Here is a 26353-nt window from a genome sequence, read left to right as displayed (position 1 = left end):
AGGACATGACTCTGGGACAAGGGGTTGGGGAGGAGTTTTCCCTGAAGGCATGGGGGAGGTTCTCATGAATTGGAAGACAGATGGATGAGATATGTCTCTTTGTCCATCTCAAATCAATGGGACAATCAAAGGAGGATAATCCTCTCTGGTCAGATGTTTTGGGTTGGCAGTCAGAGGGTATAAGGGAGCAAAGGAATTTCCCTGATAATAGTTTGTCTGAGTTTCTGGGGGTAAGATGCCCATGACATTATAGATGTGAGGTTGTTTTAATTTACATTTCTCTAATTAATAGTTATTTGGAGCATTTTTCATATTACTAAAGATAGTCTTAATTTCTTTATCTGAGAATTATCTGTTCATATCCTTTGACCATTTGTCAATTGGTAAAGGGTTTATATTCTTGTAAATTTGACTCAGTTCTCTACATATTTCAGAAATTAAGCCTTCATCAGAGACACTTGGTATAAAGATTTTTCCCAGTTTTTTTTTTTTTTTACTTCTAATCTGCCTTGTCTTCATTTGGACAAAAACTTTAAAACTTTATGTAGTCAAAATTGTCTTTAAGGCACTGGAATTAAGAGAGTTTCAGAAAGGCTTCCTGTATAGATAAATTTATTTGGAAATTGAAGAAGCAAGGGAAAACAGGAAGTAGGGGTCAAGAAGGGAAAGTATTATAGGTCTCTCAACTCTGGACTATGGACTGATTACTTAAAAAACAATGTCCCTGAATATTAGTTTTTGGTAAGAGAATCTAAGAATCTCAGAATTGGAAGGACCTTGGATTCCATCTAGTCCAACCCATACTTCAATTAAAACCCTGCACATCAGAAATTCTTAACCCTTTTTGTCTCTTTGGTACTATTGGTAGTCTAGTGAAGTCTATAGATTGCCCTCTAAGAATATTTTAAATATATAAAATAAAATAAATAGAATTGTAAAGGAGATTAGTTACACTGAAATACAGATATCAAAATTTAAAAAACAAACAACAGATTCACAGACCACAGATTAAGAATCCCTGATCTATAGTATACCAAGGTTGTAGTCTTCTAACCTTTCCTATTTCCTCCTGAGTCAGCTCATTTCATTTTGGGCATTCCATTGTTGCTAAGTTGTTTTTTTTTCCCCTAATAACATGAAGCCCATATTGGCTTCTTTGCAACTGCTGCCCATTGCTTCAAATTCTGCCTCTTGGGGACAAACAAATTTAATCCCTGTACTACAGTATGAATGATGCAACACTTGAAGGACATTCATCTATAAAGAACATACTATTGAAGTCAAGATCTTTATCTTTATTCCATGTCTTTGTTCAAGCTTTAAGTTTGCTTCGCTTTAAATTTTTGATTAGTAAATTAAGAATTTGTAATAATTGCTTATCTGATTTGAGATCTATTGCTAAAGTAATCTTCCTAAGGTCAGCTGTGATCATGTCATTCTAATTCTAATGCAACCTGCATTTATTATGTATCTATGATAAGGTACCAAGAATATCACCACAAAATGAAAAGCAATCCCTGACCTCAAGGAGCTTACAGTCCACTGTGGGGAAACAATATATTAAAAGATAAATTCATGCATTATTTGAAGAGGAAGAGTGGAGTGACAACTGAGGAGATAAGTGGAACATGAGGTAGATCTTGAAGGAAGACAGAGATGCCAAGAGCCAGAGAAGTAAGTATCTTCAAGGTCAGACATGGAGAATAGTTTGTGTAAAGGAATTCTAGGTCAAGCAGAATTCAGATCAATGTAATGACTCAGACTTGGAGTTAGAATATAATGAGGTACTTTTCAACCACAAAAAGTACTAATAATAACTACTAATAACATTTTTTAAAAAGATAAAGTTTCTAAGAGAACTGTAACTCTCTTAAAGAGATAATAAGTCAGACAAAATAGCTACTGCTTTCCACCATTCCACTCCTACCACAAAAAACATGGAGCCAGGAGATGGTATGCCAAGTTTAAAGAATAGCAATAAGGCCAGATTGCTGGAGAAAAGAGTATATGAAAAGAAATAGAATGAAATAAACCAGAAAAGGTAAATTAGAGCTAGATTTGAACTCTTTCACTACTGAAAAGATAAATTGAAACTTCTATTCTTGACATTTAAGATTATCCATACTCTGTCCCAATCAACCTTTCTAGATTTATTTTGCACTAAATCATTTCATGAACTCATTGTACTGGATAAATTAGCCTTTCAGCCAATTCCTAATATCATTTTGGCCTTTTCTGGCTACATGAATTTTTGATACCATCTCTTACCGTGAATGGAAACTCTTTATTTATATTGGTTGGAATTATTTCCATTCTTGAATGAACTCACCCCCAAAATGTAAGAAGATAGTAGAGTGGATAAAAAGTCAGAATCCCACAATATGCTATCTATAAGAAACTCACTTAAGGCAAGCAGGCACATGCAGGATAAAGGTAAAGGGCTGAAGCAAAATCTACCATGCTTCAGCTAAAGTTAAAAAATGCAGGGCTAGCAATTATAATCTCAAAGCAAAAGTGAAAACTAACCTAATTTAAAAAATAAAGAAGTTGCATGTAAATAAAAGATGATGAAATAATATTAATATTAGACATATGCACCAAATGGCAGTGCATCTAAATTCTTAAAGGAGAACTATATGTTACAAGAGGAAATGGAAAATAAAACTATATTATTAGAGGACATTAACCTTACTCTCTCAGAATGAGATAAATCAATCCAAAAAGTAAACAAGAAAAGAATTAAGGCAGTGAATAAAATTTTAGAAAGATTTGATAGGCTTTCGGAAAAAAAAAAACTAAATGAGAATAGAAAGGAATATACCTTTTTTCTCTGAAATATATGGTACATTCACAAAAACTAATCATATAACAAGACATAAAAGTCTCAAAATCAAATGCAGAAAAGCAGATATATCAAATGCATCCTTTTCAAAACATAATGCTATCAAAATTACACTGAACAAAGGGCCAGAAAAAAAAGATAAAATTAATTGGAAACTAAATAACCTTATTTTAGAGAATGAATGGATCAGAGAACAAATCATGGAAACAACCAACATTTTCATTAAAGACAGGAACAACAAGAAAGAGACAACATACCAAAATTTTGGTGATGCAGCTAAAGCAGTACTTAGAGGATAATTTGTATCTCTAAATGCTTACATTAATAAATCAGAGAAAGACCAGATCAATGAATTGGGGATGCTACTAAAATACTTGAAGAAGAGCAAATTAAAACTCCCCAATAAAACCCCAAATTAGAAATCCTAAAAATCAAAGGCAATATTAATAAAATTGAAAGTAATAAAACCATTGAACTAATAAAGAAGAGAGGAAGTTGGTTTTCAGAAAAAATCAATGAAGTAGATAAACCATTGATTAATTTGATTTAAAAAAAGAAAAGCAAAAATTACTAGTATTAAAAATGAAAAGTGTGAGATTACAATGAATGAAGAAGAAATTAAAGCAGTTATTAGGGGTTATTTTGCCTAATTATATACCAATTAATCTGATAATCTGAATTAAATAGACATATATTTAAAGAAATGCAAATTGCCAAGATTAGCATGAGAGAAAACACAATTCTTAAACAAAGGTATTTCAGAAAAAGAAAGTGAACACGCCATCTACAAACTCCCTAAGAAAAAAGCCCAATGGCCAGATAGATACACGATTGAATTCCATCAAACATTTAAAGAACAACTAATTCCAGTACTACATAAGCTCTTCAGAAAAATGGCTGAGGAAGAAACTCTTCAAAATTCCTTTCATGAAACAAACATGGCACTGATCCTTAAACCAGGAAGAATAAAAACAGAGAAAGAAGACCATAGGTGTGAAAATTTTAAAGCAAACACTAGCAAGATTACAGCAGTATTATACAAAGATTGTACACTATTATCAAATAGATTTTATACCAGGAATGCAGGTATTGTTCAATATTGGGAAAACTATAAACATAATTAACCATATGAATAACAAAACCAACAGAAACCATATAATGATTTTAATATATCCAGAAAAAATATTTTGACAAAATAAACATTCATTTTTATTAAAAATATCAGAGAACACTGGAATAACTGGTACATCACCATAATGATAAATATTGTCCTTCTAAAGCCATCATCAAAATTCTCTGTAACAGGAATAAACTGGAATACTTTCTTCTAAGATCAGGAGTGAAATAAGGATGCTCATATCACCACTCCCATTCAACACTGTACTAGAAATGCTAGTTATTGCAATGAGAAGAAAAAAGAAATTAGAATAGGCAATGAAGAAATAAAGCTCTCATTCTTTGCCAATGATATAATAGTATACCAAGAAAATCTTAGAGAATCAACCAAAAAACAAATTGAAAGTTACCCTATGCCCAGGCATGGAACCTAGTGCATTGGAGGGGCGCAGTGGGTGGGTGGACCTGTAGTAGGTCAGCACTCCTCTGTGTGCAGTGCAGTTTTGCTTCTAGTTCCCCCTTATCCTGTGAAAATCAACTCTCTCTGCCTATCTTTCAAGTTGTGTTCAGTAGGAGAGCCCATTCACTCCATCTTGCTGATAGTTTTTGACACCTGTCATTTTGAGGGGTTTTTTAAAGATTGGTTTGGAAGGATAGTCAGAGAAGTTTTGGCTTTTACTGCTACTAAGCCACCTTCATGATTCTACCTTCAAAATATTTATTTTATGATAATTTATGTACAACCTATATTATATTACCTACTTTCTTGAGGAAAGGGAAATGTTGGAAGGAGAGAAACAATATGGATTGCAAAATATTAGAAAATGAATATTAAAACATTTATTGATATAATCTGGAAAAATACAATGCATTTAAAAAAATTAAAAATTTGCATTCTTTAAGACCCAGCTCAGCTGTCACTTTCTGTAGAAAGATTCCCTTGAAATTTCTAGCTATATAATATTTTCTTAACTAAAAAGTCTACTGCTTTTTTTTTTTTGGTTTGATCTCTCCAATAGATTTATCTTATTTTGTGACATTACACTTTTTTTAAAAATATATTTTATTTGATCATTTCCAAGCATTATTTGTTAAAGACATAGATAATTTTCTTTTCCTCCCCCCCCCCCACCCCCCATAGCCAACGCGTAAGTCCACTGGGCATTAGATGTTTTCTTGATTTGAACCCATTGCTTTGTTGATAGTATTTGCATTAGAGTGTTCATTTAGAGTCTATCCTCTGTCATGTCCCCTCAACCTCTGTATTCAGGCAGTTGCTTTTTCTCGGTGTTTCCACTCCCATAGTTTATCCTTTCCTTATGAATGGTGTTTTTTTCTCCTGGATCCCTGCAAGTTGTTCAGGGACATTACACCGCCACTAATGGAGAAGTCCATTACGTTCGATTATACCACAGTGTATTAGTCTCTGTGTACAATGTTCTCCTGGTTCTGCTCCTCTCGCTCTGCATCACTTCCTGGAGGTTGTTCCAGTCTCCATGGAACTTCTCCACTTTATTATTCCTTTTAGCACAATAGTATTCCATCACCAACATATACCACAGTTTGTTCAGCCATTCCCCAATTGATGGGCATCCCCTCGTTTTCCAGTTTTGGGCCACCACAAAGAGCGCAGCTATGAATATTTTTGTACAAGTCTTTGTGTCCATTATCTCTTTGGGGTACAGACCCAGCAGTGCTATGGCTGGGTCAAAGGGTAGATATTCTTTTGTTGCTCTTTGGGCATAGTTCCAAATTGCCCTCCAGAATGGTTGGATCATTTCACAGCTCCACCAGCAATGAATTAATGTCCCTATTTTGCCACATCCCCTCCAGCATTCATTACTTTCCTTTGCTGTTATGTTAGCCAATCTGCTAGGTGTGAGGTGATACCTCAGAGTTGTTTTGATTTGCATCTCTCTGATTATAAGAGATGTAGAACACTTCTTCATGTGCTTGTTAATAGTTTTGATTTCTTTATCTGAGAACTGCCTATCCATTTCCCTTGCCCATTTATCAATTGGAGAATGGCTTGATTTTTTGTACAATTGATTTAGCTCATTATAAATATGAGTAATTAAACCTTTGTCAGAGGTTTCTATGAAGATTTTTTCCCAATTTGTTGTTTCCCTTCTGATTTTAGTTATATTGGTTTTGTTTGTACAAAAGCTTTTTAGTTTGATGTAGTCAAAATTATTTATTTTACATTTTGTGATTCTTTCTATATCTTGCTTGGTTTTAAAGCTTTTCCCCTCCCAAAGGTCTGACATGTATACTATTCTATGTTTACCCAATTTACTTATGGTTTCCTTCTTTATGTTTAAGTCACTCACCCATTTTGAATTTATCTTGGTGTAGGGTGTGAGGTGTTGATCTATTCCTAGTCTCTCCCACACTGTCTTCCAATTTTCCCAGCAGTTTTTATCGAATAGTGGATTTTTGTCCCAAAAGCTGGGATCTTTGGGTTTATCGTATACTGTCTTGCTGAGGTCGCTTTCCCCCAGTCTATTCCACTGATCTTCCTTTCTGTTTCTTAGCCAGTACCAAATTGTTTTGATGACTGCTGCTTTGTAATATAGTTTTAGGTCAGGGACTGCAAGGCCCCCATCATGTGTGTTTTTTTTCATTATTTCCCTGGATATCCTTGATCTTTTGTTCTTCCAAATGAACTTTGTTATAGTTTTTTCTAAATCAGTGAAGAAGTATTTTGGTAGTTCAATGGGTATGGCACTAAATAGATAAATAAGTTTGGGTAGGATGGTCATTTTTATTATATTGGCTCGTCCTATCCATGAGCAGTTAATGTTTTTCCATTTGTTCAAGTCTAGTTTTAGTTGTGTGGCGAGTGTTTTGTAGTTGTGTTCATATAGTTCCTGTGTTTGTCTTGGGAGATAGATTCCTAGGTATTTTATTTTGTCTAAGGTGATTTTGAATGGGATTTCTCTTTCTAGTTCTTGCTGCTGAGCTGTGTTGGAGATATATAGAAAAGCTGATGATTTATGTGGGTTTATTTTGTATCCTGCAACTTTGCTAAAGTTGTTGATTATTTCAATTAGCTTTTTGGTTGAATCTCTAGGATTCTTTAAGTAGACCATCATGTCATCCGCAAAGAGTGATAACTTGGTCTCCTCCTTGCCTATTTTGATGCCTTCAATTCCTTTATCTTCTCTAATTGCTACTGCTAGTGTTTCTAGTACAATGTCAAATAGTAGAGGTGATAATGGGCATCCTTGTTTCACTCCTGATCTTATTGGGAATGCATCTAGTTTATCCCCATTGCAGATGATATTAGCTGTTGGTTTTAGATATATACTGTTTATTATTTTTAGGAATGACCCTTCTATTCCTATGCTTTCTAGTGTTTTTAATAGGAATGGGTGTTGTATTTTATCAAAGGCTTTTTCTGCATCTATTGAGATAATCATGTGGTTCTTGCTAGTTTGCTTGTTGATGTGGTCAATTATGTGGATGGTTTTCCTAATGTTGAACCAGCCCTGCATCCCTGGTATGAATCCTACTTGATCATGGTGAATGATCCTTCTGATCACTTGCTGGAGTCTTTTTGCTAGTATCCTATTTAAGATTTTTGCATCTATATTCATTAGGGAGATTGGCCTATAGTTTTCTTTCTCTGTTTTTGACCTGCCTGGTTTTGGAATCAGTACCATGTTTGTGTCGTAAAAGGAGTTTGGTAGAACTCCCTCTTTGCTTATTATGTCAAATAGTTTGTGTAGTATTGGGATTAACTGTTCTCTGAATGTTTGATAGAATTCACAGGTGAATCCATCAGGCCCTGGGGATTTTTTCTTAGGAAGTTCTTTGATGGCTTGTTGGATTTCAATTTTTGATATGGGATTATTTAGGAATTCTATTTCCTCTTCTGTTAGTCTAGGCAGTTTGTATTTTTGTATATATTCATCCATTTTTCCTAAATTGGTGTATTTATTGCCATATAATTGGGCAAAGTAATTTCTAATGATTGCCTTAATTTCCTCTTCATCAGAGGTGCTGTCCCCCTTTTCATCTTTAATGCTGTGAATTTGCTTTTCTTCCTTCCTTTTTTTAATTAGATTGACCAGTACCTTGTCTATTTTGTTTGTTTTTTCAAAGTACCAGCTTCTTGTCTCATTTATTAAATCAATAGTTCTATCACTTTCGATTTTATTAATTTCTCCCTTAATTTTTAGGATTTCTAATTTGGTTTTCTGCTGGGGGTTTTTAATTTGATCGCTTTCCAGTTTTTTCATTTGCATTTCCAATTGATTGATCTCTGCTCTCCCTTGTTTGTTAATATAAGCATTCAGGGATATGAATTTACCTCTGATTACTGCTTTGGCTGCATCCCAAAAGGTTTGAAAGGATGTTTCGCCATTGTCATTTTCCTCGATGAAATTATTAATTGTTTCTATGATTTCTTCTTTAACTAAACGGTTTTGGAGTATCATATTGTTTAATTTCCAATTGGTTTTAGATTTGGTTTTCCATGTACCATTACTAATCATTATTTTTATTGCCTTGTGATCTGAGAAGGCTGCATTCATTATTTCTGCTTTTCTGCATTTGTGTGCTATGTTTCTGTGACCTAATGTATGGTCAATTTTTGTGAATGTGCCATGTGGTGCTGAGAAGAAGGTGTATTCCTCTTTATCCCTATTTATTTTTCTCCATATGTCTATTAATTCTAATTTTTCTAAGATTTCATTCACTTCTTTTACCTCTTTCTTATTTATTTTTTGATTTGATTTATCTAAATTTGATAATGGTTGGTTTAAGTCTCCCACTAGTATGGTTTTATTGTCTATTTCTTCCTTCAATTCTCCTAGTTTCTCCATTAGAAATTTGGGTGCTATATTATTTGGTGCATACATATTGATTAATGATATTTCCTCATTGTCTATAGTCCCTTTTAACAAAATATAATTACCTTCCCTATCCCTTTTGATCAGGTCTATTTTTGCATTGGCTTTATCGGATATCATGATTACCACTCCTGCCTTCTTTCTATCAGTTGAAGCCCAGAAGGTCTTACTCCATCCTTTAATTCTGACCTTGTGGGTGTCAACCCGCCTCATGTGTGTTTCTTGAAGACAACATATGGTAGGGTTTTGGATTCTAATCCATTCTGCTATTCGTCTACGTTTTATGGGTGAGTTCATCCCATTCACGTTCAAAGTTATGATTGTCATTTGTGGACTCCCTGGCATTTTGATTGCCTTCCCTAATTCTAACCTATTCTTCTTCGGCTCTACCTTTTAGTCCAGTGATTTACTTTGAAACAGTCCCCCTTGTCCCCTCCCTTGATGTTTCCCTTTTTAGTCCCTCCCTTTTTGTTCCCTCCCCTTCCCCCCTCTCTTTCCCTCCCTTTTTGTTCTCCCTCTCCCCCTCCCCCCCTTGGTTTTCCCTTCTCCTTACCCTTGTTGGGTAAGATAGAATTCAAGATCCCAATGGATCTGGATGTTTTTCCCTCTCAGAGTTGATTTCCCTGAGATTGAGGTTTAAGTAAATCCCCCCCCCCTCTCTTCCTCTCCTTCTTATAGGAGTTTTCTTCCCCTCCCCTTCCCATATGAATCTTTGTGTGAGAATGATTATTCTATTTGGTCTTTCTTTACCCCCTATTTATACATTACATTTTCCCCACATATTAGTATACATAGGTTGATATAAATGTAGTCCTTATAGAAGAGAGTTTGAGTAAAAGAAGAAGATAACATTTTCCCCTTTCCTTAATATTTACCTTTTCAGGTATTCCTTGCTCTTTGATTTTCGGTATCAAACTTTCCACAGAGCTCTGGTCTTTTCTTTGCAAAAAGTTGGAAGTCTTCTATTTTGTTGAATGCCCATACTTTCCCTTGGAAGTATATAGTCAGTTTTGCTGGGTAGCTGATTCTTGGTTGGAGACCCAGCTCTCTTGCCTTTCTGAAGATCATGTTCCATGCCTTACGATCATTCAGAGTAGAACTTGCAAGGTCTTGTGTGACCCTGATTGGCATTCCTTTATATCTGAATTGTCTTTTTCTGGCTTCCTGTAGGATTTTTTCTTTTGTTTGATAGCTTTGGAATTTGGCAATTACATTCCTGGGAGTTGTCTTTTGGGGGTTTAGTGTAGAAGGTGTTCTGTGAGCTCTGTCAGTGGCTGTATTGCTCCCTTGTTCTAGAATCTCTGGGCAATTTTCTTTGATTATATCTTGTATCACCATGTCCAGTTTGGTGTTTATTTCTGGCTTTTCTGGGAGTCCAATTATTCTTAAATTATCCCTTCTCCCCCTATTTTCCAGATCTATCACCTTGTCAGTGAGATATTTTATGTTCTCTTCTAATTTCTTGGTATTTTGGCTTTGCTTTATTGATTCTTGCTCTTTTACATGATCGTTGTCTTCCAGCTGCCTGATTCTGGCCTTTAAAGCCTGGTTTTCTTTTACAGTTTGGTCAAACTGGTTTTGTAGATGCGTGAATTTCTTTTGCATTATTTCCAACTTTTCCTCCCAGAAGGCTTCCATCTTTTTGGTCATTTCTGATTCAAATTCTTCATAGGTTTGTGGAGAGTTTCCATTTCCTTTGGAAGGTTTTGGAGCATTTTCTTTTATATTATCTTCTATCTGCTCTGTATTTTGTATTTTGGCTCCATAGAATGTGTCCAAAGTCGCCCCTTTCTTCTTATTTTTCTTGGTATTTTGGGGCTTCTGTGCTTCTGTGGAGTTTTCCATCTCTGAATGTGGAGGATTGGCTTTTCTTGTCTCTGTCTGGTGTTCAGAGGCTTTAGTCCTGGGCAGATGGTTCTATGACTTTCCCTGGGTTAAACTGAATATGCCTCACTGGAACTGGAATGGAAGGGTCAGACCATGTTGCTTTCAGGAAGTTGCCTTCAGAATTGCTGGCCGTGAGGCTGTTTCGTCGGCCTGCGGGGGGATGGGCTGCAGCTAACCCAAGCTCCGAGAGCAAGGACTTTCACTGAGACTTGGATAGCAGGATCCAGCCCGTGAGGCTGTCTTGCCCGCCCTGAGGGTTGCTGTTGTTTCGACCAGCTCTCTGCAGCGGAAGCCCCAGGCAGTAACTTTCACCGGGACTGTAGAAGGCCCTGAGGGTTCTGCTCTCTGAGCCCAGCCGGCAGGGCTGCGGCTTCCAGGAGCCTTGGACTCTGCGCTCCTACCCCTGAGGTCCGAGGGATCTCGGGTTCTGGCTTTTGAGGGGAGCCGTACCTTTTGAACCGGGTCCAGGTCCAGGAGGAGGGTTCCCAGGGTTTGTGCTGTTGATCGTTTTGAATTTCGGCGCCTTAGGAGCTTATCGTTTGAGATCGGTCGGGAAGGTTTTTCCGGAGATCTGAACTTGAGCTTTCTCTAAGCCGCCATCTTAACCGGAAGTCGTAAAGGGACATTACACTTTTATGTCATAGTTCTTTATAATTTCCTTCAGGGCATTGGTAGTATTGTTTCTGTTTTTATAAGCTACAAACAACTAAAAATGTCTGCTACCTAGACTGGACTTAATTGGTTTTAAAAATGCTTTTGAATGATGTGTTTATTTTGGCATGACTTCATAAAACAAGCATACAGGTGTAGAAGGAACTCTAGTCTACTAAATAAGTAAGATTGTGTCACTCCAATGAATACAACATTTTTTGAGCTCTGATATGGCTGCAGGACTTGTGTTCTTTTTAGAGGACAGACTTCTCCAATATAAACAACTCAACTCTTCTGAGTTTCAGACTCTGACTGTGTGACTCACTCAGCCAAGATGTCGTCATAGAAAAAGCTTATTCAGCTCACAATATCCGAAGGCTTTTTAACTCACTTAATATAGAGTCAATTGTATCATGATGCTGCTGACTAAATGAAAGGGTCATTGATTCTTTGGAAGAATGAAAACTCCTCATAACTAACGATCGCAGATAGGTGGCTTTTGAAGTATCAATCCAATCGTCCTGAAGAGCATTAGAATTATCAGGGAAAAAACCATGCCTCATTATGCCAACAGATTGCTAGAGACACACAAAAAAAGTCTTTCATGGTGAGACCGAGCAGCTTCTCTTAAATTGCTGATGGGCAGGAAATAACTATGATGTTAGTACAGGACAGGCATATTGTAAAGCACTTTTCAGTGAATAAGAATCACTTCTCATAATGGAAAATGTCTACAGTAAATGGAAAGGGATGGGAAACTCCAGTTCTGGCAGAAAGAAATGGAATTTGATCAGGCTCACAGAATTATAGAATCTCAGTCTTGAAAGCTATATTAGTGTCTGGCTAGAACAAGTCATACTTTAGAAAATAAAATCTACCCAACATAATCTTCACATAATTCATCCAATTTTTTACTTGGACACTTCCAAGGAGAGGAATTTCACTATCTCCCAAAACAGTTATTTGCATCTTGCATAGGAATAATTCTTAGAAAAATATTTTGTTTTATTTTATTTACATCAGACTTAAATTAACCTATTACCACTTCTTCCCATTGCTAATTTTGCCTTCTAAGGAAAAAAGAGAAAGATTCTTTCACATAGCCATATCAACAACTGAAGACAGGTATCATGTAGGTTTTAAGACTACTCTTCTCTAAGATATAATACGTCCAGTTCCTTCAACCAATTCTCATTTGTCATGAGCTACAGGCATTTCCTAATCCTGGCTGTTTCCTGGATGTTCTTTAGCATATTACTCTCCTTCTTGAGATATACCTCCCACTAGTGAACAGAGCAGTCCTGATGATGTCTGATCAACAAAAAACTATGACAGGATTATTACCATATTCCTGGCCCTAGACACCAAACCTTAACATTTTGTTTGCTATATCATGTTCTTGACCTATTGAACTTGTGAACACTGAACTTCACACGGAGATCCTTTTTAAATAAATTGTTATTTAGCTTCTCCATTTTATACATGTGAAGTTGGCAATAGGAAGTCAAGTGTAAGATTTTATAATGATCTACATTCAGTTTTGTTTTATTTGATTTAACCCTTTATCATTGGATGTTAGCTTCTCTTTTGATCATGTATTGAGTGCTAGCCTTGGAATCAAAAAGTCTTGAGTCCAAATCAGTCCACAGATATATTCTAGCTATGTAGAACAAAGCAAAATACTTAACTTCTCTGCATTAGTTTCCTCTCTTTTAAAATGGGGGTAATAATAAAAATAAATACCTGTATCATAGAGTTGAATGGATTAAATGTGATAAATGGTGTAAAGTGTTTAAAAACTATAGAGAAATGTTATAATAATATTGTTTAGTATATTCTAGTTTGATAGCCTTGTTTCAGCTGAGAGTTTAATAAAATTGCCATCCGACCTTTATCCAAGGCTTAAATTAAAATGCCAAATAGAATGGCACCAAGCATTCCCCACTACCATTTCTCTTTTTTTATCCCCCTAAACTTTCTTACTCCAGAGTTCCAAACAGATTCTATCCACCTTTTCCACTACACCCTGTATGAATTTCTGTTCAATAGGCAATAAACTTGCCATCATCTTAAAACTTTTCCTCTTCCACCCCATTCATATCTTTATGATCATTGATATGAGGCACCCCTTTGATGGTACAGCCTCACTGACCACTCTTTCTAGTACTGGTGTATCTCACTTATCATTCTTGGCTTATTTGAAGAACAGAGGAATTAAAATACTAATTTTTCCTCATAGTCATTTCTAGGTTGTCACTCTACCACCATTAGCCAGTAAGCCTTCCTCCTTTAAAGCCCATGCCATCCACATCTTCTACTCAATAAAAAAATCCTTGTAGCTGTGTTCTGCAGTTCATTCTCCTTCTTTCCTCAATGTGTTCAGTACCTAGCTCACAATTTTTGTTTCCTTCCAAATTCATGCTATCCTGCTGGAAAAAGTCAACATATATATGTTTAAATGTTTTACCAGTTTTATGAAAATTATTTTTAATAATCATTTTAAAATTTTTGATTTCCAAATAATTTACTTTCCTCTCCTGCCACCTCCCTGAGACAGCAAACAATTTGATATGGGTCTTATATGTATAATCATGCAAACTATTTCTATACTAATTATGTTATGAAGGAAAATAGAAGAAAAAGAAAAACATAAAAAATATAGTTATAAACAGTATGCTTCAATCTGCATTCAGTCTCCTTCAGTTCTTTCTCTGGAGGTAGATAGCATTTTTCATTATAAGTCCTTCAGAATTGTCTTGGATCTTTGTATTACTGAGAATAACTAAATCATTCACAGATGATCATTATACAATATTTCTATCTTCATCACACGTGTTCACTTTGCCTCAAACACCTTAACACAATTAGTTCTTCAACTTACTTGCTTCCCATGACCTACTTCTCCACCACACCTAAGCCACATATAAAGATGTACATTCCTTTGATACCATAAACAAATACACCACCTCAAAGTACAAAAACTTTGAAATCTTCTTAAATGACCATAACTTATTGGATTTCAATTTCTCTTTCTAACTTTCTTTTTCCATATGGTGACATCCAATCTCTTGACCCTTCAGTTCTCTTTTAGATTCTTTTACTAGGAACTGTCTCTTTCTATATTTCCCTTCCCAACTCATTATTTCATTTTGTGTTGTGGCTCTTCAAAATCTTTTCATCTCTCTTCAGACACCACATGGTTTTCTCAACCCCCATGTCCTCAGCTAAGAATTTTATCTTATATTTTCCTGAAAACATAAATACATAAGAATGAGCACTATAATTTTCCATTTTCATCCTTTCATAATACTTAGATGCTCTTCGCCACTATCTGTTTCTTCACCCCCTCTCTCACAAGAAGAGTTGAACTTATTCTTTAAAAAGGCAATAACCTTATCTGTATAAGTGATCCCATTCCACCCTTACTTTTTATTTATTTATTTATTTTAAACCCTTACCTTCTGTCTTGGAGTCAATACTGTGTATTGGCTCCAAGGCAGAAGAGTGGTAAGGGCTAGGCAATGGGGGTCAAGTGACTTGCCCAGGGTCACACAGCTGGGAAGTGTCTGAGGCCAGATTTGAACCTAGGACCTTCCGTCTCTAGGCCTGGCTCTCAATCCACTGAGCTACCCAGCTGCCCCCCCACCCTTACTTTTTTTAATAGATTACTCCCTTGATATCTCCACTTTCTTACTTATAATCTATCTCTAATTACCCAATGGCTCCTATCCTCCTGCCTTCAAACCTTTTCATATTTCCCTTGTCTGCAAAAAATTCTCATTTTATGCTTCCATCCTCACTAACAATTGTCCTATATTTATTCTGGGCTCCATGTATAAGAACACTATGTATAATAAATGTCTCTGTTCTCCTTTCTCTTAACTAAATAAAATCCAGCTTCCAACATCATCATTCCATTGAAACAGTTCTTTCCAAAGTTACTGATGGTATCTTTTTGGCCAAATTCAATTATCTTTTTTTCTGTTCTCATTCTTCTTGACTTCTTTTCAGTTTTTGTCACTGTTGATTACACTCTTATCCTTGATACTCTCTTTTCCCTAGTTTTTCAGGATATCAAAAACCCTTGGTTCTTTTCCTGCATATTAGTCCACTATTCACTCTCTTTTGTTGGATATTTATCCAGGTTGCACCCACTAACTTTTAATGTCTCATAAGATTTTTATCCTGGGTCTATCCTCCTTCTATATGATTTCATTTGCTCATCTCATTTCATCAGTTCCCATAAATATAACTACCATCTTTATCTTGATGATTCTCAAATCTAGCTAGTCAGATTTGAATCCAGAACTTTCCATCTCCAGACCTGGCTCTCTATACACTGAGCCATATAGCTACTCCTAGGCATTATTGCCTGTCTTACAAAAGACAGAACTGAAATTAAATGAAGTTCAATAACTTGCCCCTGGTTACACAACTAGACTCAGTGGAGGGATGAATCTAGGTCTTCCTGACCCTTGTGTAGTACTAAGTCCACTTCATCACAGGTATCTCTAATATACTTTAGTAATATAGTACTTTAGTGAAAAATATGATAAAGAAGAAGATGGTGAAAATTGTGTTTGGATAGATGGTTAAAGATTAAGACATGAAAATTTATCTAATGGCTTATTGACTGTTTATAATATTCAAAGTTGTACATCATGAACATTTTAAGATAATAATCAAGAGGCCCAAAGTCTGAAATATGTTAAATAGTAATCAATAATTACTAATTTTCTATATTTTAAGAGATAGAATGAAAATGGTTATGGATGCTATAATTATTTTTTAATTAGCTGTTTCTCTAAGGAGCACTTAAAAAAGGACAAAGTAAATAAAACATGGATGAAAGTATAAAGATGAAAAGACATTGATTAAAAATGTCAACAGCTCCCAACAAAGTCCTCATAATAAGGAGGCCAAAAGAGTTCTGAAATTGCCTTAGGCAGTAAATACTTAATCTTTGTGCCAAACAGAAAGATTGGGTTTCCAAGGGCACCACTGGTTTAGAAAACAATCCCATTTGCAAAACATTTTAGAAGTGAATGATGAGAGAGAACAAGCATGTCACCCCTAAAACATTAAAAAGCAATTAAGGAAATAAAAAGTCTACAGAAAATTTGGAATGGCATCAAGTTAAGTCATATCATTCTGAACACATTTGTAGGTGAAATAGGAAATTAAACAAACAAATGCATGTAGAATGGAACAAATGTGCTAGTTTTTAATGGTGGTTATTTTCATTAGCAATAAAGTCATGATACTTCAACTCCTCAGCCTCAGCTGCTCCAATGTGAAGAAGAAGAAAAAGCAATGCTATTTAAACAAATAAATTTAGGAAGAACAGCTAGAACTGACTAAAGATAAGTTGAAGATAATCAAGACAGATAAGAAATTTCCAAAGCTTTCAGAATGAAAAAATCTTAAGATGTCATGAAGAGGAAAGTTTCCAAAAGAATAGAAAAAATCACAGATGGATGCTTTACTCAAAACAAATGGCCAGTGAGGTATTAGCAACTACAGAACCATGTTCATTGTTTCTTGTCTTTAGAACATCTTCATGAAAATATTTCATGCTTACATTAAGATATTCTTTAATTAAAACATGAGTAATAAAATAATTATAAATTTTTTATGAATTTTAAATTTTACAAAATTTTAAGCCATTGGCATTCTTGGACAATTTACTATAAGAACAAAGCTGTATCATCATCAAGAAATAGAGAATATTTGTTTGCTGTTTATTAATTTTGAAATAATATTTGATCCATTAGGAAAAAAGAAACACCAACCTGAATTATCTCCTCAAACAATATATTTTTGAGTTCATTAAAAACTGCATGTAATGCTAAATACTGATATATTTCAACCTGGATTACAAATTTGGTCCTGGAAGGGACTTCAGAAATTAGACAATATAATTCCCTCATTTTACCTTTTAGGGAATCAAGGGAGAATCTGATTAATTGACTTTCTCAAGCCATCCAGGTAATAAGTGTATACATCTGTGGTGGTAGTTGAACCCAACATTTTTCTGACTTCATGTCCTTGCCACATTTTGTTCAGCCCTGTCAAATCTTTGTTACCCCAAAGAACATACTATGAGATTTTCTTGGCAAAGGTATTGGTGGAGTATGACATTTCCTTTGCCAGTGTTTTTAAAGCAAATGGAAGTTAAGATACTTGCCCACAGCCACATAGCCAGGAAGTATCTGAAGTGGGTTTGAACTCAGGGACTCCAAACACTTCTATATTCCTTGAGCCACCTAATTTCATTGGCATATAGTAATTAAAAATATATATTTCTATATCTATTTATCTGTTCTCTCTCTCTCTCTCTCTCTCTCTCTCTCTCTCTCTCTCTCTCTCTCTCTCTCTCCCTCTCTCTCTCTCTCTCTCTCTCTCTCTCTCTCTCTCTCTCTCTCTCTCTCTCTCTCTCTCTCTCTCTTCTCTCTCTCTCTCTCTCTCTCTCTCTCTCTCTCTCTCTCTCTCTCTCTCTCTCTCTTTCTCTCTCTTTCTCTTTCTCTTTCTCTTTCTCTCTGTAATCTATTTCAAATGATGCTTTCCTTAGTGTGGGAAGGGGAAAAAGGAAGGAGATTTTAATGTAATGAACATACAAATAACTAAAACTGAGGAGATAAGAGTAGTCCCCATTACTATATACCTTTAAAAATAATTAAAAGAACATTTTTAGAGAGTATTTAGAATTTCTGTTCATGCTCAGGTGGAACTAAAATTTCTTTGCACATCTCACTCCAAAATTCTGCGATTTTTAGTACCAGTTAAACAGGATTGAAAATTGCCTATTGACTCAAACTAGCCTTCTTAAACTTCCTTTCTGAATCTTCTTTCTCTATGCCTTAGCACTGTCTGTCCTATCACATGTAGAATTCACTTCTTACCTCTCCCTCAAAAAGTCCCTCTCTTCCTTTAAGACACAATTCATACATTTTCTTTTGCCTGATATCTTTCTTCATCCCTATACCTATTGGTTCTATATGTCCCAAACTAGCTTGTATTTAATGTTGTAGCTATATATAGATATATATGTTGTATTAAATATAAGATAAAGCATGTCTTATATTTAATACAAAATTTTATTTTTATTTATTTTTATCATTCATTTATTATTGTTATTTATTTAATACAAAATTGAATACAAAAGATATATCTCTTATGTTTAATATAAATACCTTGTACTTACCATTTGTAGATAATCCTATTCATGCAACATATTTTTTAGGCTCCACTCACAGATGGCTACATAGACTGTATCTTCCCTTTGGAATTCATAGGCAACCTGAAATAGATCATGAGTTCTGTTTTCTCTGATACTGGATGCAGTTTCATAAGCTATGCCCTTCCATTTTAGGGTCCCAGCGATAAGTAATCAGTTCTATTTGACTAGCTTCCTTCAAAAATTATGTGTTTGTTTGTATATCACATTATTCCCAGTGTCTTCCACCTTCTCTATCCTCTCCATGCCAGAGAAGGCATTAACACAAAGAAATGATATCTTGCTTATTTCTATTATCAGTTCTTTCTCTGAAGGTGGACATACAGAAGTCATTCTTCAAAAAATATCTATGTTGCCACATATAGTGTTCTCCTGTTTCTGCTTGTTTCACTCTTCTTAATTTCATGTAGATCTTCTCTGTTTTTTATTTTGCTAAAATTAACATGTGCACCATTTCTTATGACACAATAATATTTGTTCTCTCACAATCATATGTCATAGCTTGTTTAGCCATCTCATAATTGATGACCATCCTTTCAATTTCCAGTTCTTTGCCATTGTATAGTGTAAGAAGTAAATTGAGGGGTTTTGACTAATATATTATACTAATGGTCACCAGGGATTTAATTCAATCCCAAATAAAATACTCAAGTCAGTTTGGGAATTTTATGGTGGTTTAATTAATATAGAGGGAAGGAATTAAGAAGAAGAGAGAGGGAAAGGGGCATAAGATTTCTCTGGCCTAGCCTAAGCCAAGAGTAGTTCAGAGAACTCAGCCATGAGGCCTCCTCAGAAGATAAAAACTAGCTTGGGTTCCTAGGAGGATGGTGTTTTTGGAAAGGTAAAGGAAAAAAAAAAGGAATCAGCCTAAACTCTGAGGGAGCTCAGGGAAGATGCCTTATCTGACCCACTCTATTGAGCTTCTCCCAGTTACCTCACTGGTAAGCCGCAACCTGCCAAACCACCAAGACGCCCAGCACACTGCCACAAGCCACACCAACCAGAGCAAGACCCACGTCTCTGCAAGAGAGCCCAGAGAGAGGAAGTGATGCAAAATATATGGATCATTTTTACATCATTTCCTGTGTCTCACATGTACCTATGGAAGTTTAAGCTTGACTTAGGACATCCCAGAGGGTCTATCAGTTGTTTCTTATTTGTCACTTGCTAGCACATGTCTGTCATAGGCCATCCTCCTCAATACTTAATCCTTGAGTAGGGGTGTAGACATTCCTGTTTTGTTAGACTAAGCAGGATGGAATAAATCTAAAATTCACAATAGAGAGCTGTTATAATTGTTTTAGTATATATAGGTTCTTTTTCCTTTTTCCTTGATCATGTTAGGAAACAAACCTAATAGAAGCATTGCTGGGTCAAATGGTATATGCAGTTTTATAATTCAAGATTGCTCTACAAAATGGTGGTATCAATTCACAGTTTCACCAACAGTTTATTAATGTCCCCATTTTTCATCATCCTTTTCAATATTTGTTGCCACTGGGTAGCTTTTACAAAGGGATATTTCCTTTAAAGATATACTAATAATAAACAGAAATATTTCCTTCAACACTTTGGAAGCATAATTCCCCACTGAAAGACCTATTTGAATGCTTCCACAGACAAACACAAAGTCTTTACTTTCATATGTTATTTACCAGCCAAAACCAGTTTATCATTCTCAGCCACTCCTCTTACATGTCATCATGATTATGAAAACAGGTCCCAAATGTCATCCATATGGAGAGATGCCATATTCTCCTGAATATCCTCCACATTGAGATATTGAAGTAGCCTCTGAGGTGCTCTGGGCATGTATTAGATTTTTATCATAGTTGTTACAAAAAAGAGCTCAATTACAGTAGGGAGAGGCAAGTAGAAAGGACCATAATATAAAACAAAAAGCATCCATACAATGTATTTTTTTTAAATGAAAGAAGGATGGCCAATTTTAGGTGATTATATGACTTGGGTAGTATGTGATGCAATAATAAAGAGTGTAAACAGTTTCTGAAGTAAGGGGGGAAGCTATAGTATTTAGAGTTTCAATGAGTTTTTATTTAATAAAATAAATGAGAGGGATAAGAAAAATCAATGAATGAGGAATAGAGTTAAGGGGAGAGGGAAGCTGCAAATATGAGATTGTGAAAAAGATTTAAATAAACCTTGTGTAAGATAAAACAGAAGTGGTTAAAAACAACTACAGTAATAATTTAAAATAAATTTTACTCTACCATAGGCAACGTGGTGTTCTCAATTTGGACTAGAGATTATCATTCTGTTACAGGCAAGTTCCAAAGCCTATTATCTACTCTAGTAACTTTAACCTTGATTAAGCTATCCTTAAATAACAAACACTGAAGAAACTACCCAAAGCCTTAACTGGTTTAAAGACAAACAAACAGGCACTCCTAAAGAAGAAGGATCTCTGTTATAAAACAAATTATAAAGCTGTTGAACCAACACTGAGGTGAAGGGGTAATTCCTTTCTCAAATGTTCCAGGCAAATTTTACTCTACCTAAATCTTCAGTCCTATCTAAAAGGAGCTACATGCCCTTCTAGAGCTAATAATATAAGGAAGGTGTTTAAGTATTCAGAAGTAATTTTAGAATGTGGGAAGATATTTTTAGATCTAGGTACACATGATTAGCTTGTAGGAGACTGTTACTCAAATAAACAAGCACCAACCTCTAGGGTATTATTGGGAGATGGAGGATGGGTGGGGAAGATAGGAGATTTGACCTATTATGACCTTTAAATACAAAGCTACACCTGTCTTTTTTCAGTAGAATAGATTTATTCATTTATGAATTAATGTAGCTATGTAATTGATTAAAATGTGTTGAATTCTTTGCAAATATTATATTTCTACATACAATGGCCCATTTATTCACTTAATTTTCTACTTCTAATGTGTATTTTTGAAATAACTTTAATTTTTTCTTGTGAATGTGTCATAAAAACTATGAAAATTTTGACATACAGAAAAGATGAGGATTGTAAAGGAAACTTCAAGCATAATACTATAATTACATAAAACTTCTTAATTTAGCATCTCAACAAACACATTGTTTCATCATTCTGGACATTCCTTCCACCGATGCCCACACCTGAGTAGGCAGCTCTATGAATCATGGAATTTCAAAGTTAGAAGGGAAGTCTGCAGTCATGTAACCAATGCAAACAATAAAGAAGCCTGCCTATGACTTCACCAAGGGTAATTGACCATATCCCCCTTCTTTAAATCCTCCAATGCAGAAGAATGTCGTCCCTTCTATTTTGAATATCTCTAACTTTCTCTGCTATGTCTGACCTAAATCTACCTCCCTACAACTTTCACTCCTTCTTTCCAGTGCAGTCATTTGGGAACAAATGTATCAAGTCTTCCTCTCTCATGTGAGAGCCCTCAATTCTGGAAGATAACTCATACTCCAGTACCCCTTGTAAGCTACCCCCTATCACTTGCTCTTAAATGTGTAAGTTTGGCTCCCAAAAGGAAACCATTTTTTTTTGTTTTAGACATAGTTTGGGGACTAATATTCCCAATATGAAATCTCATGAATCCCCACCAATGTAGGTTCCATTTAAAATGAGTTTCTAGACAAAATTAGGTCTCAGAAAGTGAAAATATCCTCCCCATAAACCTGAGTCCCACTTTCTCATAAACACAGAACCAGTAGAAAGAGTGGGCACAAGTGTGCCCTTGTAGTACAGTATACCTCTAGGCAATATATATGTCTAAGGAAACAAAATTCCTGGTACTAGCAGGCCTTTAGGTTGTTGTTGTTTTTGTTTTGTTTTTTCCTAGTGGCATCTTCACAATTTTCCTCTAAGCCCAAGAGCTCTGCTGGGTAGAATATTTCACTAGATTTTTAGAATCTACTCTTTTCCTTTCTATTGCCCAATTCTTGATTGCTATGCCTTACTTTGATTTCACAGCTGACTTTCTTTATCTCTTTCTTCCAGATACCCCAATTCTTTTTTTAGTAATAGTGACTTTTTTATTTTCACCAAAATATTGATAACATGTAAAAATAAAAATATAGTTTAAACACTTAAAATATTGAATTTGCTACTACAAAAGAATCTTAATAGTGTGTTGTGATTGGGAGGGCCATCAATATTAAGTGTTGCTCTCTAAATTATCAGGAAAATTTTATAGTTGATTAACTAAATTCAGTTTTTTTCTTTGTTACCATATGATATTTCACAATTTCAAAGACACAACTCATCCGGCTTTGAAGGTGAACTAACAGAGGACAGCCATATCCAGGTAACTCTGAAAGATCAGAGACAAAACTCTGGATTAGAAGATAACAGGGATAAAACCTAGGCTGAGAATTCTTTTTTAAATTAATTTTAATTTTTAAATATTTTCCCATATTTATATGATTTATTTTCTTTCCCTCCCTTTTCCCCCTCTTCCCTCCCAGAGGTGACAAGTCATTCCACTGGGTGTACAAATATTATCACTTGATACCTATTTCTATATTATTCATTTTTGGTATAGAGCAATCTTTTAAAGCCTATGCCTCAAATCACATATCCATAATACATGTAATAAGTGATGTCATATATTTTGCTTTTGCATTTCTACTCTCATAATTCTTCCTCTCAAAGGGTTAACATTCTTTCCCATAAGTCCCTCAGGAGTTTCCTGGCTTGTTGCATTGCTACTAGTAGCAAAGTCCATTATATTGGATTGTTCCACAATGTTTTACTTGTTGTATACAATGTTCTCCTGGTTCTGCTCATTTCACTCTGTATCAGTTCATTGATGTTCTTCCAGTTCATAGGAAAATCCTCCAGATCATTATTCTCTACAGTACAATAGTATTCCAACACCCTCCAATACAATAATTTGTTCAGCCATTCCCCAATCAATGGCACTCACTCATTTTCCAATTTTTTTGTCATCACAAAGAGTGCAGCTATAAATATTTTTGTATAAGTATTATTCCTTATTATCTCTTTGGGGTACAAACCTAGTGGTGGTATGGCTGGAACAAAGGATATGCATTCTTTTAAGGCTCTTTGTGCATAATTTCAAATTGCTTTCCAGAATGTCTGGATTAATTCACAACTTCACCAGCATTTCAATACTGTCCTGATTTCACCACAACTCCTCCAACATTTATTATTTTCCTTTACTGTCTTATTGGCCAATCTGCTAGGTGTGATGTGGAGCCTCAGTGTTGTTTTGATTTGCATCTCTCTAATTATGAGAGATTTAGAACACTTTTTCATGTGTTTATTGATAGTTTTGATTTCTTTATCTGAAAACTGCCAGATATCCCAATTCTTTTTTTTTTAAACCCTTACCTTCTGTCTTGGAGTCAATACTGTGTATTGGCTCCAAGGCAGAAGAGTGATAAGGGCTTGGCAATGGGGGTTAAGTGACTTGCCCAGGGTCACACAACTAGGATGTTGCCGAGGCCAGATTTGAACCTAGGTCCTCCCGTCTCTAGGACTGGCTCTCAATCCACTGAGCTACCTAGTGCCCCTATCCCAATTCTTGAATGCCCTCCATTGAATGGTTTTGAATGTATTTATTCCTTTCCAGATGCCTGTCTCAAACTGGTTGAGTAGTTCTGTTTCAAAGATACATGGCCCTTTAGGTGAATTAAGACAGAGAAATTTCCCATTCTTCTTTTATAGAATTCTACTCCATGAGCAGATTCTGGAGGATCCTATCTTCATTTGTCAAATTAATTTTGTGCTTAACTATTTAATGTTTTAGAGAGGCACATTTTTGCCTAGTAATATGAGATTATGATGAGAGGAAAGGAGAAAGCCTGAAAGAATGACTTTACTTATAATCCACTAGGACTATAAATAGGATTATGGATGTAGAAATGAAAAGGATTTAAAAGACATCCTAGTCCAATCCATTCATCTTACAGGTGAAAAACAAAGGATCAGGGAAAGTAAGTTCAAGATCACATAAGAGTCAGAAGCAAGATTTGAACCTAAATCCTTTAATTCTGAGCCATTGTTCTTTATATTTACTTTGTCACAAAATGTATAGGATTATAATTAGTTTGTATGTTAACCATTTATTGTCTACTTGAATACCTCAGCATGACACTGACTTTGGGGGAAAGGAAAGGGACAAGCTTCTTTTAAGTATCTGCTGTGCACAAGGAACTATGGCAAGCACTTTAGAACTATTATCTCATTTGATCTTCATAACAACCCTGGGAGGCAGATGCTGCTATGATTCCCATTTCATAGTTGAGGAAATGGAGTCAACAGCAAGATTTGAAATTATGCTTTGGATTTTGGGAGTGAATAGGGAGCTGGCCCTATAATAGCTGTGAGTCCTCGAATTCTCCCAACCCAACCCACACTTTTTTAAACTAACATGTTCTCTCCCATGGACACAGAACAGGAATAAAATCAATGAAACTTCTCTGAGTTTTGGGTCCAGTCTCTTACTTAATGAAGGTGAATAGGTGAATGGATTTTCTAAATTTCCTATTTAATATATCATGCTACATATCTCAGTGCATTCAGCAAAATGTAGTAGTGTATTGAAATGAGAATAATAAAATTAAGGTACTAACAAATACTGTCTCAGAAGAGTTAAATATTAACTTTACGTAGAAGTAAATGGAAAGGCACAAAGTGGGTAAGGGCAAGGTACAATATGTAGCCAATAAGAAACTCTCAGGATTTGAACCCTGAGGTATATGGGGTATTTAGGGAAGACTAATACCTCTTTCTGAGGGCTTGCCAAGGCATTTTCAGGGCTGTTTTCCTCTTTTGATGTCTACCCTTTACCTAGCTTTCGCGGGTGCTCTAAGAAGCTGTAGAACATGCTACATCCTTCTTGAATTCAAATGTGAGAGCTGAGTAAAGTGCCTTGACAAGTGGGCTAAATCAGGTTGAGGCTAAGCAACAGACTTCAAACTAGTTGGTGAGTTAGGGGGCATCTACTTTAGGAATGGGAAGACTTTTCCTGCTGGAAGGAGTAGATGAGAGCAATTTGTCCCAATGTTCATGAAGCTGGCAGAAGTGGATGCTATGGAGTTCTTACAGTCTGGTCAGGTGTAGGAGATGCCAACATTATCCACCTCATCTTAGGCCATTACCACTTGTCCTGAATTTTGTCCTGCCAATGGGCGAAGATGACACTGGGAAAGAGAGTGAGGCTGAGGACTTCGTGCAATTCTACCTCACTTAAATCCAGTTCAGGCATACGTTAAAGACATCACTTGCAATGTCATTGACCTGCTTTGAAAATGAAGGAAGATAAAAACAACAAAAAAGAACAGGTCTAAAAGATATCATTAAAGAATCATTTAACAGACAATGAACCAGCATGCATCCATGAGGCTCTTTTTGTGTCTTTGCTTAATTCAGGAAGCTGGGCTCATCATGAACGGAGAGATAAAGGAAGTCCATCTGGTGAGCAACCAGAGTGGTTAGGCCTCCACATGGCACAGTAAATAGAAACTCAGAAAGACCTGGATTAAAATCCTGCCTCAGATACTGCTCAAACCTTGAGCAAGTCAGTTATCCATTGTCTACTGTAAAATGAGGAATAGAATAGCATTTGCTTTGCAGCATTATTGTGATGAACAAATGTATTTAAGGTGCTTTGAAAACCTTAATAAAATATAGCATTGCTTATTTATTGCTCTTATTATTATACTCCACTCATATCCTCATGATGTCAAGAGAAAAATGAGAAAAATCTTCTATTTGAGTATATGTGTATATATATACACATATATGTGTCCACATATACAGACACATATACA

Source organism: Monodelphis domestica, chromosome 3, assembly GCF_027887165.1.
Source record: "Monodelphis domestica isolate mMonDom1 chromosome 3, mMonDom1.pri, whole genome shotgun sequence".
NCBI classification, from domain to species: domain Eukaryota; kingdom Metazoa; phylum Chordata; class Mammalia; order Didelphimorphia; family Didelphidae; genus Monodelphis; species Monodelphis domestica.
This window is presented reverse-complemented; position numbering follows the sequence as displayed.